This window comes from Vombatus ursinus, unplaced genomic scaffold (genome assembly GCF_900497805.2).
Source record: "Vombatus ursinus unplaced genomic scaffold, bare-nosed wombat genome assembly UNPS02014792.1, whole genome shotgun sequence".
Taxonomy (NCBI): Eukaryota; Metazoa; Chordata; class Mammalia; order Diprotodontia; family Vombatidae; genus Vombatus; species Vombatus ursinus.
In genome coordinates this window covers 13,956,289-13,973,732 of record NW_020954570.1, presented here as the reverse complement: position 1 = coordinate 13,973,732, position 17,444 = coordinate 13,956,289, and positions in this window count along the sequence as shown.

Sequence of the window (17,444 nt, the reverse complement as noted above, 5' to 3'; positions counted from 1 at the left end):
CACCATAATAGCTCATTAATGTATGGTCCTTTTTTTATTTGCCCATTCTCCCAGCCAACTTCTTGACTTCAGGGTTGATGTTAGGACTGAACTCTGAGGCACTTAAAAAGAGAAGGTTTGGGCTAGTTTTCTTACTGCTTTCTTGGGGTAATGTGTTTTGTTTAGGATCTTAGGGATAGGCTGGGGACATTTGAACTTGATATCTAACATGATAATGATTTATTGATATTTGAATAAAAGAACTATAATGCTATTTTTTTTGTACTTTGTCTATGCAATAGATGAAAAGATGAAAAATCCTTGTGCAGATTACTCATCAATTATTATTAATTACTAGAAATAAAACAAATAAATACCCATTTCAAGTCCCAAATGAATTGGATTGCAATATCTATAAACTTCCAGTAAGTAGCATGTAGGCCTATCAGAAACTCCTGGCAAAACCATGATATCTCGCTTATGTGGGCATCTGAGTCAGAAGCAAAAACGGCAAGTTGTCTCCCTCTCCCCTACATCTTACACAAATCTCATCTGCTGGAAAAATGCATCAGTTGGGAACTCCCCGAAACAAAAGGCAAATTCCTGCTACCCTACTCCGATTCTGTGCTGGAGGTTTCGTTTGTTTGTTTTTTTAATTTTCAAGTCATTACTATATTGCCAAGGCCTCCAACACAGATGAACTTTATTCCTGCAAAACTACCTGAGGCAAAACACCATCTAGAAACAAACAAACATGCAGCACCAGCTATAGTATAGCACTCCAAGGAACATTACTGTTAAGAACTCATGAAGACTAAGAATAGGACCTTGCATGATAATATCCCCTGGCATGCGTATATCAACACCCCTAGCCTTAGATGTATATAATTATCTCACTAGTCAAGGGGGTTGCCTTTTTGTAGGGCTGTTCCTGTAGTAGTGAGTTGTACAAATGTTGAATAACTCCTTTAAGTGTTGCAAAAGCCAAAGAATGATAGAAACAACAGCAGCTGACATTTTTATATAGCTCTTTACGTTTTGCAAAGTACTTTGATATATCGCCATTTTTATAGTCCTTTAAGATTGACAAGAATTTAAATTCTCATTAGATGCTCACAACAACCACATGAAGAAGTTACAAGGGATATTTGTGAGGAGATTATGGGTGGATTACCTACCAAGAAGAAACATAAGCACTCAAGGATCAACAGCAGTCAGGCAGTGTATTACTCACAGGCATGCAAGTATATGAACTCCCCCAGCCCTTCAGTCCCATGGCCAGCCATGGGATGGTGGCACAGGCAAATAGAAGAATGCATGCCCCTATCAAGAGCACAGAGTTCTGGATCTCTACCTTTATATCTTATTGTTGTTACTGCAAAAATGGACAGAGACCAAGGGGGAGAAGATTTTAGGGGCAGCTGGTGGCCTCAACTTCAACCTCCCCTTATTAATCAAAAGGACATTATGATTAGGAAAGTCTGTCAACCTCGTATACCTGGATTAGAGTTTGCTAGGCTAATCATGGCCAGAAGATTCTTATGCTAATTGTCTAAACGAAGCTGACTAAAGAGGTTACCAAGTGAAAAAAGTTCCCAGTTACATAAGTGGTTCAATCAATGATCAAACATGCAGTCAGTTCTGTCAGGCCTAGCAATGGACCAGTCATCACAGTATTACCCCCATTATACAGATTAAGAAACTCGAGGATTAATGAAGTCTTAACTTGCCTGTGATCAAGTAATACATGTCAGAGGCAAGATGGATTGGAGTCTAGGTTTCTTCTAACTCCAACACTTTTTTTTTCTCCATTGCCCCACATTAACACTCTAGAAATGTTATTTTTGGCAAGAATTATCACTCCCTTCACTTTATGACTCCAGTGATTCTGTAGGGGATATTGTTAAAATAACAATGTAAAAGACTTTCAAAGAAATTCTGCTGGTGTGAAACGGCCCTAGGGGGAATAATCACAGCTGATCTGTGATGAAATTCCTAGCTTCCCTCAAATCTTAGCTCAAGCAGCACCTCCTACATTAATTAGAATTTTGCTGATCCCTCCAAGCTGATACTACCTGTCCCCCTGCCCCTCAATCTTTTCTTGCATTTACTTTGTATATATTTTGCATTTGCTTATGTGTTTCCAGTATCTATTGTTTCCCCCAGTAGAATGTAAGCTCCTTGAGGTCAGGAACTGTTTTTATTTCGGTCTTTATAGTGGAGCTACAAGTTGATATTGTGTTGAACCTGGAGTAAGGAAGACCTGATGTCTCAGGTATTAATGTGTGAGCCCTTTGCAAGTCCTTTAGCCCTATTTGCCTCAGTTTCTTCATCTGAATAATGGAGATAATAATAGCATTTTCCTCATAGGGTTTGTATGAGGGAAAAATGAGATAATATATGTAAAGCACTCTGAAAGCTTTAAAGTGCTACAAAAATGCTAGCCATTTTATTATTATTATTATTCCCCTAATAATTAATACAGAGGTGTTAGACATGTGGCCAAGGCTACATGCAGCCCACAATACTCCTGATGGTAAGCTAAACCAAATTAAAATGCAATTGGGAAATATTTAACAAAATAAATAAAAATATAATAAAACATATATAATATTAACATGTGATTTTCTAAGTCAATATGTGGCCCATGGTGATCTTTACTTAGCGTTTAGTGGCCCTGGTTTCTATTTGAGTTTGACACCACTAACTTACCACAACTTCCTAACACATAAAAGGTCCTTAATAAATTGATTGAATGAATGAATTATCTACCCATGTAGATGAAATACCAATGTCCTACCATCCCATCAGCACTTTGGCTGCAGGACCTAAATTATTGCAGAGAGCTATCGTAATCCAAATCTATAGCTTTTAATAAGAGAAACATGACAAACGTCAGTGAGGAATAGATGCAGACTATGTTCTTGTTTGTCATATAAATTCTCAGTTAAGTCTGGATTGAGAAGATGAAGCCAGGTCTTGAGATATCACCCCATTTAGCAAGAATGACTTGTTACTGAACATGGAGTGACATGTTGAATGATAAGAAATTTGACAAACTCTTGTTGGTTAATATTTTACAATTCGTTACAGAGTATCCTTTATACTTTGTGTTGTGCTGTTAGCATGTCCAATAGCTTGAGGCTTTTGAGGTATACTAATGACAAATCAGATTTGTTTACCATCCTCAGACAAAATTCCTTTCCACAAATTGCTTGCAGTCAACTCAGATAAAGGTTGACAGCAAAAGATGGATAATATCTATCAAATACTAGGCTGCAAATAACTGGTACAGAGCTACTATTGTAGCAGAGATTTGAAAGTAAACAAGAGTACTCTGGACTATTTTGAGAAGGTTAGGCCCTGGAAATATCCTATGAAATCAGGATAGATTTTTGAGCAAGGTTTCTAGGTCGCTCCTCATGGAAAAGTAGTATCATTGGAAAGTTGTGCTAAGTAATCTGGTATGTGCTCTATTCCCTTAAAGTTGTTCTGATTACGTGAATCATTTCCAGACGACTAGATGTAATTTCAAGCCTGTGTTTTCAGAAGAACAATCCCCAAATGAGCTGCATACAATGTGACCACTTGTGGTGAAAGCAACATACTAAACCTCCCTTCCCTATAGGTTGAGCCAATTTTTTTTTCTTTTTTTTCTTTAATATTTTATCCTCCCCCAATTACTTTAAAAACAATTTTTAACATTCACTTAAAATTTTTTTGAGTTCCAAACTCCCTCCCTCCTTCTCTCCCCTCCCTTCCCACATTGAGAGGGCAAACAATTTGATATAGGTCATACATGTGCAGTCATGCAAAACATATTTCCACGTTAGTCATACTGTGAGAGAAAACAAAGACAAAAAAAAACAAGCAAAATAAAGAAAAAATATGCTAAGGTCTATATTCAGACTCCATCAATTTTTTCTCTGGAGATGGATAGCATTTTTCATTATAAGTCCTTCAAAATTGTCTTGGATAGGGGGCAACTAGGTGGCACAGTGGATAGAACACTGGCCCTGGAGTCAGGAGGACCTGAGTTCAAATTCAGCCTCAGACACATAACACTTACTAGCTGTGCGACTCTGGGCAAGTCACTTAATCCCAACTGCCTCACAAAACAAAACAAAAAACTGTCTTGGATTGTCGTATTGCCGAGAATAGCCAAGCGATTCACAGTTGATCACACAATATTATTGTTACTGAATACAGTGTTCTACTGCTTCTGCTCATTTCACTTTGCATCAGTTCATGTAAGTCTTTCCAGGGTTTTTTTTAAATAATATTTTATTTTTTTCCCCAATTACATGTTAAAACACTTTTCAACAATTTAAAAAAAAAGTTGTTGAGTTTCAGATTCTATCCCTCTGAGCCACCTTCATCTATGCCTTCCCCTGAGACAGTAAGCAATCTGATATAGGTTACACATGTGCAATCACATAAAACATTTCCATATTAGTCATTTTGTACAGGAAGACTTGAACAAAAAGAAAAGAAAAGAAGAGAAAGAAAAAAATAGTATGCTTCAGTCTGTATTCAGACAATTTCAGCTCTTTCTCTGGAGGTGGATAGCATTTTTCATCATGAATCCTTTGGGATTGTCTTGGATCACTGTGCTGCTGAGAATAGCTAAGTCATTCACAATTCTTCATCATACAACATTGCTGTTACTGTGTACAATGTTCTCCTGGTTCTGCTTACTTTGCTTTGCATCAGTTCATGTAAGTCTGTCCAGGTTTTTCAGAAAGCATCTTGCTCATTGTTTCTTATAGCACAGTAATATTCCATTACAATCAGATACCATAATTTATTCTGCTACTTCCCAAATGACGGGCATCCCCTCAATTTCCAATTCTTTGTCACTACAAAAATTGCTGCTATAAATATTTTTTTTTGTACAGATAGGTCTTTTCCCTTTTTTAAAATCTCATTGGGATACAGATCTAATAGTGGTATTGCTGGATCAAAGGATATGCACAGTTTGATTGCCCTTTGGTCATAGTTCCAAATTGCTCTCCAGAATGATTGGATCAGTTCTCAACTCTACCAATAGTGCATTAGTGTCCCAATTTTCCCACATCCCCTCCAACATTTGTCATTTTCCTTTTCTGTCATATTAGCCAATCTGATAAGTGTGAGGTGATACCTCAGAATTGTTTTAATTTGCAATTCTCTAATCAATAGGGATTTAGAGCATTTTTTTTTCATGTAACTATAGATAGCTTTGATTTCTTCATCTGAAAACTGCCTGGTCATGTCCTTTGACCATTCATCAACTGAGGAATAGCTCTTATTTCTATAAATTTGACCTCATTCTCCATATATTTGAGAAATGAGGTCTTTATCAGAGAAATCTGATGTAATTTTTTCATAGATATGATTACTATGTATTTTCCTCCATCCTATGTCCCCCTGTTCATCTTACTCTTTATCTCCTTTCACCCTGTCCATTCTCAAAAGTGTTTTGCTTCTGATTTTTACCTCCCCCATCCACCCTCCATTCTTTTACATCCCCCTTCTCTTTTTCCCTTCCCTCCTATTTTCTTGTTAGGAAAGATAGATTTCCATACCCAACTGAGTGAGTATTTTATTCCCTCTTAGAACCAATTCTAATGAGAGTAAGGTTCATACACTCCCCACCACATTGCCCATATTCCCCTCCTCTGTAAAAGTTCTTTTGTGCCTCTTTTATGTCAGATAATTTACCCTTCCCTTTTCCCTTCTCCCAGTGCATTCCTCTTTCTCATCCTTTAATTTTTTTTTAGATAATTATTCCATCATATTCAACCTGCACGTGTGTCTTCTGTCCACATATACTCCTTCTAACTGCCCTAATAATAAGAAAGTTTTAAGGAGTTACAAGTATCATTTTCCCATATAGAAATGTAAACAGTTTAACTTTATTGAGATCTTTATGATTTCTTTTTCCTGTTAATCTTTTTATGCTCCTTTTGAGTCTTGAATTTGACAGTCAAAATTTCTATTCAGCTCTGGTCTTTTCATCAGGAATGCTTCAAATTAAATTTTTCATTAAATTTATTTAAAATATTTCATTAAATATCCATTTTTCCCCTGAAGGATTATATTCAGTTTTGCTGGATAGGTGATTTTAGGTTGTGATCCTACTTCTTTTGCCCTCCAGAATATCATACTCCAAGTCCTCCCATCCTTTAATGTAGAAGCTGCCAAATCTTGTGTTATTCCAACTGTGGCTCTATTTGAATTGTTTCTTTTTGGCTGTTTGCAATATTTTCTCCTTGACCTGGGAGTTCCAGAATTTAGCTATAACATTCTGGGAAGTTTTCACTTTGGGATCTCTTTCAGGAGGTGATCAGTGGATTCTTTCAATTTTTATTTTACCTTCTGGTTCTAGAATATCAGGGCAGTTTTCCTTGATAATTTCTTGAAAGGTGATGTCTAGGCATTTTTTTTTTATTATGGCTTTCAAGTAGTTCAATAATTCTTAAATTATCTCTCGTGGACCTATTTTCCAGGTGTCAGTTGTTTTTCCAGTGAGATATTTCACATTTCTTCTATTTTTTTCATTCTTTTGATTTTGCTTGTTTCGTGATGTCTCATAAAGTCATTAGCTTCTACTTGCCCAGTTCTAGTTTTTTGTTTTTTGTTTGTTTGTTTTTTGGCAATGAAGTTAAGTGACTTGCCCAGGGTCACACAGCTAGTAAGTGTTATGTGTCTGAGACCGGATTTGAACTCCTGTCCTCCTGAATCCAGGACTGGTGCTCTATCCACTGTACCACCTAGCTGCTGCTCCAATTCTAATTTTTAAGGAATTATTTTCTTCAGTGAGCTTTTGTATCTCCTTTTCCGTTTAGCCAATTCTACTTTTTTAGGAGTTATTTTCTCTTTTTCTTTTTCTTTTTCTTTTTTTTTTAGGAGTTGTTTTCTTCAGCGAATTTTGTAGCTCTTTTTCTATTAGGCCAATTCTGTTTTTTAAAGAGTTCTCTTCACTGGATTTTTGTGCCTCTTTTACTATTTGGCCTGTTCTGTTTTTTAAGGTATAATTTTCTTCAGTATTTTTTTTGTGCTTCCTTTACCAAGCTGTTGACTTTTTTCATGATTTTCTTGCATCACTCTCATATCTTTTCTAATTTTTTCCTCTACCAATCTTACTTGATTTTTAAAAACCTTTTTGAGTTCTTCTAGGAATTCTTTTTGGGCCTGAAACAAATTCACATTTTTTTTTTGGAAGCTTTGGATGTAGGAGTTTTGACTTTGTTGTCTTCTTCTAACTGTGTTTTGATCTTCCCTGTCACCATAGTAACTTTCTGTAGCCAGGATCTTTTCCTGCTCTTTGCTCATTTTACAATCTATTTATTGACTTTTAACTCTATACCAAAGTGGGGCTCTACTTCTGGAGTGGAGGGGGCACTGTCCCAAGCTTCAGGTTTTTTATGCAGCTATTTTCAGAGATAATTCTGGGGACCTGTGAGTTTTCAATTCTTTTCATGTGGCATGATCTAGGGAAAGGTGTTTACTACTCTCCTGACCTTTGCTCTGGTCTATGCATGATCACATGCACTCTTTTCGGCCCTGGAACTGTTACCAGGGTCTCAGTTTTTCTATGATGGCAAGTTCTGGTGTGTTAGTGTTCCTCCTTGCTCTGGGACTGAGACCCAGGACTGCAACCCAGATCCATGTATGGGCAATGCAACAGAGTTCTGTCCCTGGTGCCAGAAAAGGGATCCCTGTAGTCTCCTTCTGTCCAAATGTCTGACGCCCTGTGGGCTGAGAGGCCCAGAAACCACTACTGCTGCCACTGATTCAGTTGCCCCCAAAGCCTACTGCTAGTTTGCTAGGGCATGGCCTGCACTGGGCTGTAATTCACTCTCACCCTGGTGCAACAGACCTTTTCTACCAACCTTCTAAGTTGTCTTGTGCTGGAATATTGTTTCACTCTGTCTTTTTGTGGGTTCTGCTACTCCAGCATTTGTTTTGATTTAAAGTTGTATGTGAAGAGCTCAGGCGAGTCCCTGCCTTTTCTCCATTGTCTTCACTCTACCCTAATTTTTCTTTTTTAAAATTAAAATTTTGTGTGATTACATTTTAAGTTCTGAACTCTTTCTCTCCTTTCTTCCCCAATCCTGTACTAAAGAAGGCCACTATTTGATGCAGATATGTAAAACTATACCACGCACATTTCTATCAGTTCCTTCTCTGGAGGTGGATAACATTTTCCTTCACAGGTCCTTTATAGTTGATTTGTATGTTTATCTTACGCAGAATAACTTAGTGGTTCACAATTGTTCTTTGAACAATATTACTGTTACTGTATCCAACTTTTTCTTCACTCTTCTCATTTTACTCTTCATTATTTCATGCCAGTCTTTCCATGTTTTTCTAAAATCAACCAGCTTACTATTTCTTATAGCAAAGTAGTATTCTACCACAATCTTATACCACAACTTGTTTAGTCCTTCCCTAATTGATAGGCGTCTCCTCAATTTTCAGTTTTTTGTCACCATAAAGAGAGTTGCCCACATCAAAATATGTCATTTTCTCCTATCATTTTAGTTAATCTGATAGTTGTGAGATAATATCTCAAAGTTGTTTTAATTTGCATTTCTCTACTCAATGATTTAGACCATTTTTTCATATGACTATATATAATTTTGATTTCTTCATCAAAAAACTGCCTGTTCATGTACTTGACCATTTATTAATTGGGGAATTATTCATATTCTTATAATTTGAAAAAGTTTTTCATATATTTAATATAAAACCTTTGTGCAAGATTTCCTCTCCCTCCTCTGCCAGTTTTCTGCTTTCCTTCTAATCATGGCTACATTGGTCTTATTTGTACTAACCCTTTTTAATTTAATGTAATCAAAATTATTCATTTTATATCTCACAATGCTCTCTATCTCTTGTTTATTCATAAATTCTCCTCCTATGCATAGGTCTGAAAGTTAATATGTTCCATGTTCTTCTAATTTCTTTATGATAGCTTCCTTTATATCTAGGTCATATATCTATTTTGACCTTATCTTGGTAAATGGTGAAAGATATTGGTCTATACTCAATTTCTGCTGGACTATTTTCCCAGCAATTTTTACAAATCAGTGAATTCTTATCCCAAAAGCTTCAATCTTTACATTTGTCAACATAAGCTTGATATAATCATTCACTACTGTGTATTGTACATCTACTCTATTCCACTGATACATCATTCTGTTTCTCAGCTAGTACCAGTTTTGATAATTGCTACTTTATAATACAGCTTAAGATCACACTGCTGAACCTCCTTCCTTTACATTTTTTCATTAATTCCTTTGATATTCTTGATCTTTTGTTCTTCCAAATGAATTTTGTTATTTTTTCTAGCTCAATAAAATAATTTTTTTGATAATTTAATTAGGATGACATTGAATAAGAAGATTAGTTTAGGTAGAATTGTCATTTTTGTCATATTCACTCAGTCCACCTATGAACAAGTAATATTTTCCCAATTATTTAAATCTGATTTTATTTGCATAAAAGATATTTTATAATTATGTTCCTGTAGTTCTTGGTTTTGTCTTGGAAGGTGTACTCTCAGGTATTTTATACTGTGTACAGCTATTTTAAATGGGGTATCTCTTATTATCTCTTCTTGCAAAATTTTGTTGGTGATATATAGAAATGCTGATGATCTATATGGGTTTATTTTACATCCTGCTAACTTGCTAAGATTAAGATTAAGATTGTTTCAACTAATGTTTTAGTTGAATCTCTAGGACTTTCCAAATATATCATCATATCATCTGCAAAAAGAGATAGTTTTGTTACATGATTGCCCATTCTGATTCCTTCTATTTCTTTTTCTTCTCGTTGCTATTGCTAGCATTCCAAATACATATATTGAGTAATACTGGTGATAACAAGTATCCTTATTTCACTCCTGATCTTATTGCAAAGGCTTCTAGCTTGTCCCCATTACAGATAATGCTTGCTGATGGTTTTAGGTAGATGCTTCTTATCATTTTAAGGAAAAATCCATTTATACTTATGCTTTCAAGTTTTTAATAGGAATGAGTGTTGTATTTCGTCAAAAGTTTTTTTCAGCATCTAACAATATAATCATGTGATTTTTGTTACTTTTCTTATTGATATAATCAGTTATGTTAGTAGTTTTCCTTATGTTGAACCAGCACTTTATTCCTGGTATAAATCCCACTTGGACTCAACATATAATCTTTGTGATACATTGTTATAGTCTCCTAGTTAGCTTTTTATTTAGGGTTTTTGCATCCATATTAATTAATGAAATTGGTCTATAGTTTTCTTTCTTTCTTTTTGCTCTTCCTAGTTTAGGCGTCAGAACCATATTTGTTTCATAAAAGGAGTTTGTTACGATTTCTTTGCCTACTATTCTAAATAATTTATTTAATATTGGAATTAATTGATCTTTAAATGTTTGTTAGAATTCACTTATAAATCCATCTGGTTCTGATTACTGTTTTCTTAGGAAGCTCATTGATGTTCTTTTCAATTTCTTTTTCTAAAATAAGTTTATTTAGATATTCTATTTCCTTTTCTGCTAATCTAGGCAGTTTATATTTTTGTTAATATTCTTTCATTTCATCTAAATTGTTAAATCTATTGATATGTAATTGGGCAAAATAACTCCTAATGATTGCTTTGATTTTATCTTCATTAGTGGCATGTTCACCTTTTTTATTTTTAATATTAGTGATTTGATTTTCTTTCTCTTTTAAAATCATATTAAACAGTGGTTTATCTATTTTATTATTTTTCATAAAATTAACTCCTAGTTTTATTTGTTAATTAAATGATTTTCTTATATTCAATTATACTAATCTTGCCTTTAATTTGTAGGATTTTCAATTTGGTGTTTAATTAGAGATTTTTAATGTTCTTTTTCTAATTTTTTAATTTGCATATCCATTTCATTGGTCTGCTCTTTCCCTATTTTATTGATATAAGCATCTAGAGATACAAAATTTCTTCTGATTACTGCTTTTGCTGCATTCCATAGGTTTTGGTATGTTGTCTCATTTGTATGAGATAATTGCTCCATTTTACATTTCCCTATCCAATTTTATTGTTCAGGATCATCCCATCATAATCAATTCAACTGTAATCCTTCTCTCTATGTATGCACTTTCAAATTACCCAAGTAATGATAACATTTTTGAGAATTACAGATAATGTTTTCCCATATAAGAGGTAAACAATTTGACCTTAATTAAGTTTCTTATAATTGGTCAAGGATAGCGCGCGCAGCATAGAGCAAATGCAGCGCAATAGGCAGGGCAGGAAAAGGCAGAGGAGGATGAGGAAAGCTACGGGCCCCAGGAATGCAGTGAGCCATTGGAAGCTCACAAGGCCCTCAAGCCACTGGGTCAAGTCCATGGCCTCCTTGGCACAGCCCTCCCCAAAGTGTGCAGAGATGTAGTGTATGCGCTGGAGGCATCTTCGGCCAAGCGAGGGAAAAGCAGGTGCCATCAGTAGCGTTATGGTTGGAGGGTGTACACAAATGGATCAATATCAGCCATCGCATGGCAACTGCTGTCTCAATTCCAGTCACATAAGTTCATTCCCAATGTCCTGGGTAGCCAATGCCATTTTTTGAATCTGCTCCTCCAGCTGCTGATCAATATCAGCCTGCACTTGGAGGGCTTGGGCGAATTTATTGGCCAGTTCCTCTATTTGTGAGGCAAGCAATTGCTATCCACTATATAAGTCCTGTATCTGGAACTCCCCATGTGCCTCAATAGCAAGATTGACAAGTCCTAGGACGTCCCCCAGCCCAAAATCTCGACCTGGTGGCATTGTACCATCTACTGTGTGTGGCTGTCGTCTGTTGGAGTAGCCCCGTCAGCAGGAGGGCGAGGAACACGCGGCCTGCGCACCCCCGAGTCACCCCCGAGTCCAGTCTGCTCTCGGCAGTCTGCGTCCTCTCCGCGCCCTGGATCTCTGCAGTCCATCTGGTGGGGACCCAGATGCCTCGTCCCTCTGTTTCACCATCTGGCAGAACACACAAATGACCCTGCCCCCTCACTGTGACAGTACCTGGACCCTGCCACTGACCCTCTGGGTTTTTCCACATCACCCGTGCTCCTGTTAAGCAGGTTTTCAGGGATGCTTGATGTGGTTTATGGGTGTATTTATGGTGTGGATGGCTCATGGGTACCTTAGTCCCTGCGTAAAAGCGCAGAGCCGGGGTGGTGTGGTCATCCCTGAACTGCAGGAAGTTATGAGTGTAGACGGCCTGTGCCAGCTGTCCCTGCGTAAGGCGACCGCCAACTCCCCCTTTTTGTTTAAGAAGGAGAGTTTTCAGGGTGCGGTTGGCTCTTTCAACGATGGCCTGGCCAGTGGGGTTATAGGGGATGCCAGTGACATGAGTGACAGCAATTTCCTGGCAGAACAGCGCAAAGGCCCGAGAGGTGTACGCGGGCCCATGCATGAATAACTGCTAGGCACAGGGTCCTTGGGCTGGGGAGTGGTTGTCAGAGACTGCTTCTAAGGCTAGGGAGAAATTGGGGTCCAAGTACAAGCACAAGCACCCAAGCATCCCAACATTGCCCCCTTAAACAGATGGGAACCAAAATCTTTTGGGGTAAGGGACGAAGGACTCAGCTTCTGAAACTGCTTCCTGCTGGGATTGGGCATAGAGCTGTCCCTGTCTCCCGGGGTCCCACTGTTCAAGGGGTTGGTGATGGGTTGTGGGTCAGACAGAGGTTGGTCACAGGTGCAAGTAGGGAGTGTTCCCTCAGAACAGGTGGTACAGCTGGAAGAGATAAAGTTTTGGGGACACTCATCGCTGTAGGCATCCTTACAGGTGGTACAAACCAAGAGACCAGCAGAGACATTTACAATCCCTCCCCTGACAGGGGTCTTTACCTGTACAGAAGTCATAGAGCTTGTCTCCCAAGCAAGGGAATAATTCCCCACTGAAAAACAGGGTGTTGAGATAGAAAAGTTTACCCATAAAGGAGTGACCAGTACAAAGGAGTGGCAGAGACCTCTGAGTGGGCTACGTGCAAAACTGCCTTAAAAAGAGGTTCCTAGCTTTAACCTCACATACTTACATAGTGCTCATGTCTTTTACTGACCACTCACTCCGATCAGAGAAATCTACCATAAAAGGAAAAGGCAGGGACATGTGACATAACAATTACGACAAGATAGAACATCCTTAGCTCTGTTTGAATTCAGGTAAGAGTCACAGTTCACCAATCAGGCAGTATCAATTCCACATCATAGGCAGACCCAGGAATAGTCAGGTGGGAAACATTCCTTCTCAAAGGAACATAATGGGGAAACAGAGCCAGGAGGAGCCCATCCGAGATTGAGACTAAGACTGTCTTCATGGCTTTTTCCCAGATGCAGACCTCCACCTGGTAACAGTACAGGATCATGTTTCCTCTGAGTAGCTTGTGGCATTTCTCTCAGATACTGATGTAATGCAGACAACTATACTCAAAGTCAAACTCAAAACAAAATTAGTTATAGTCCCAAGAGCCTTGTGCCTCAAACAGCAAGTTTCACTAATCACAGCTTAAAGGCAGATACAGTCAATTTTACTCTCATGGAGTTGGAATAAGCAATAAAGATTTACCAGGACTCACACTCAGAAGAGAGTTCACTTAACATATTTCCTTCTCAAATTTAAACTTGTCTTGGTGTAAAAGCCAATCATTAGAAATCAGTTCTACATACTTGGAAATTCTCAGCAAGTTAAGTTCATTGTTTAGGACAAGTTCTTAGGACATTGTTTAGGAACAAGTTCTTTTCTCAGGGCAGATGACCTTGCCCACACAGACGGCTTCCAGGGACCTTGGCAAGTTTACAAAATAAGGGGAATTGCCATGTACCCCAGGGAGGGGCTGATCTTAGTGGCCCTGCCTGCCAACCCCCCATATCTAAAGGAGGACCATTTGGAATGGGCAGAACCAAGCTGGATAAGGCTTTTACCCAATCCCCTCCTTTTCACACACGGTAGTCAATTAACAATTCTAGGTCTTAACACTAAAATAGTAACTACAAATAACTTAGTTAACAATCTCATAACTTTCATAAGTGATAGTCAAATTGTTTAGCTGTAACCCCTTCTTTAAAGACAGGTAAAGGTGGAAAAACCTGCAGGTATCAAACATTATAATACAGGGCTAGCAAGGCTGACAAAGTAATACAACTGGTTTTACACAATTCTTCCACTGTTCTGTAGTTTCCTTAAGTTCACGCTTTAATAACATCCAAATTATGAAAAGCTACTTGACATAACAATACAAAAATTGAACAATTTGACACAATATATGTGTTTAAAACTTGAAACAAACACATTACCAATCAGGTGACACCAATTCTGTTGAATGCATTTCCAAATTTCCTTACATAGAAAATCGGGCATCTCTTCACCATTGGCATTGTATAATGGTCACATCTAATTAAAGAACTAATAATAATTGTTAACATTTTTAATGTCTGCTCTCTGCCAGGCATTGTGTTAGGCACCTTCCAATCATGTGAGATAAACTGAGGTAGTTTGTTTAATGTCAACGTTTCTCTAATGTGAGGCAGAAAAGATTAAGTGCTACCTGTATCTTTATCTGGGGAGAAAAGGTACCCCATCCTTCTTGTCTCACCCTCCACATTCAAAACTTGGCCAGAGTTAGAATGTAGAGAGAGAGAGAGGATTTATTTTGTCCAACAATTCTTCAAAAGTTTCCAAATCTTTTACTCTCACTCCCTCTGTTCATGCTGTTCATGCAAATAGATTATGCTTTTCTTTTTACCCATACTTCTCTCATTCCTACATGCTTAAACTTTCTTGCCTTTTCTTCTGGTGGACTTTGATTAAAGTCCCTTTAAACCTGTACATATTGTGTTTCTTTCTAATTTTAACCTGACATTTCGAAACTCCTTCTCGACTTGCCTTTCACCACTCATATAACCTAAACAATAAAGTATTTTTCTTTCCTTCTCTCTCCCATCCACCCGCTCCTTTGAGGCTGCTATAATAAGGGAGGGAGTGGGGGAGAGAAAGAAAGTGGCGTTCTAGAGTCCAGCTGCAGTCTTGGAAACTGGAATGCTATTTTTACTACCTGGCTACAAAGGATGACAAATAACACACAGGACACTCACTCATACCACATAGACAACACAGAACAGATATGTAATAATAACAGGGAAAATCAAAAAACTGGAATTAGCTTCTCGTCCACCCAAGTTTCAGGAGCCCCCCCCCAGGTCCTCCTCCTCCATGTAACTGGAGGGACCTTGAGCAGGGTGGTTCCCACTTCCGCTTTTCTTTCTGTGCTGCGTAGGACCAAATTCTTTCTCTGTACTTCTCCCTGTACTTTTCCCAGCCTGCTTTGCTCTCACTTCCTCTTTCTTGTTTACCACATCGGCTTCTTCTCCCTCAGCGCCATCTTTTTGTATCTCTCGCAATTCACCCCAAGGGTAGATTGGGGGTGGTGCCCTGGGCCGCACAGCGGCTTCCTCATCTGAAATCTCCCCTAAGGACTCTCCCACCTGGGTGCTATTATGCTCTGTGAGAGAGGGTCGCGAAGCTCCTCGCAACAGCATTTGTAGGATAGAGTAAAAGGTGAAATCCTGATCAGTCAGGACACCGGGATTAGTTCTTTCATAGGAGGTCATCTGTCTACCTACTATGCCCCAATTCTCCTTTGAAATCCCTGAATGTTCTAGCCATGGAGATATTTCCCATATCTTTCCTGCAAAACCGCGGCATTGTTTTATGTGGAGCTTTATTGCTGCTGCTTACACAGCGTGTAAAGCTGGCAGGCAAGCACTGCCTTGTCCTCGGGCTTGATCAGGGGAACACCATATCCCTGACCCATATTTCCTCTTCTTAGGCTAGCCCTAATGCTAGTCCTAAGGCTGTCTAGTCCTTCTCCTTCGTAAAGGAGGCCAAGCGGCTTTTCCTGGCTTCAGGTCCATCAGGTCCCTGTAACCCTTCTCCTTCGTAAAGGAGGCCAAGCGGCTTACCCTGGCTTCAGGTCCCTCAGGTCCCTGTTCGGGCGCCAGCTGCCTGGGGTCTCTACACCCGGGCCATCGCTTGGATACTTACCTGCCCGGGGTCTCTACACCCGGGCCATCGCTTGGTGGGTCCCTAGCTGACGTAGTGCACTTAGTCAGCTATCCCACCCAAGCCTTCGCTTGGATACTTACCCTTCCTGGTCTTCGGACGTCTCCGGCCCCTCCGAGGGTAGAGGGGAATGACTAGACAGAACACCCGAGTTGGCAGCTGCACACGATTTATTGGTTACATGCTCTCCTGCCTCCCATCGTCCCGGCCTCTGCTCTCTCTCCTGCCTCCCATCGTCCCGGCCTCTGGTCTCTCCCCGGTGCCGACTCCCAGCTCTACCCAGACACCCCCGGGTCCTGCTCTTATAGCCCTAGCTCTACCTCGTGGGTGGAACTTGCCTGAGCTCCTCCCATGTTCCTCCTTCGTAGGTGGAGCCAGCGTCTGTTACTGAGGCACTCCCAGTACCCTTTTGGGCAGGTACTAACCTCCAGGCGTCTCTTACTACCCTACAGGAGGCCACGGTCCAGAGCTGGGCCCTAACATTTAATGTTTACTATCTTATGTTTCTCCTGGTTCTTGTAGGTAAAATTTTCCATTTAGTTCTGGTCTTTTCCTCAGGAATACCTGAAAGTCACTTAATTCATTAAATATACATTTTTTCCCCCATGCATGATGGCACTCAGCTTTGCTGGGTATTTTCTTAGTTGCAAACCCAGCTCCTTTGCTCTCTAGAATATAATGCTCCATGCCCTCTGGTCTTTTAATGTGGAAGCTTCTAAATTTTGTATTATCCTGATGGTAGCTCTGCAGTATGTAAATTGTTTTGTTTTTTTTTCTAGCTGCTTGTCATATTTTTCCCTTCACCTAGGAGCTTCAAAACATGTTTTCCATATAATGTTCCATATAATGTTCCCATGAGTTTTCATCTTAGGATCTCTTTCAGGTGGTGATTGATGTACTTTTTAAAATTCTATTTTATTCTCTAGTTCTAAAACTACAGAGCAGTTTTCCTTAATTTTTTTGAAGTATAGTGTCTAGACTTTTTTTTAAAATCATAACTTTCAGGTAGTCCAACAATTCTTATATTGTCTCTCCTCGATCTGTTTTTCAGGTCAGTTGTTTTTCTAATGAGATGTTTGACATTTTCTTCTATTTTTTCAATCTTTTTATTTTGTTTTATTATTTCTTGGTGTCTTTAAAATCATTAGCTTACTCTTGTCCAATTCTCATTTTTAAGGAGTTATTTTCTTCTGTAAGTTTTTGGATCTCTTTTTCTAATTGGTTGACTTTTAAAATAACTTTGTTTGTATTACTGTTACTTTTTTTGCTTATTTTTCTTCAATCTCTCTTTACTTGATTTTTAAAGTTCTTTTTAAGCTCTTTTAAGAACTCTTTTTGGGCTTGTGACCATTTTATATTTTTCTCTGTAGTAGAAGCAGCTGTTTTAACTTCA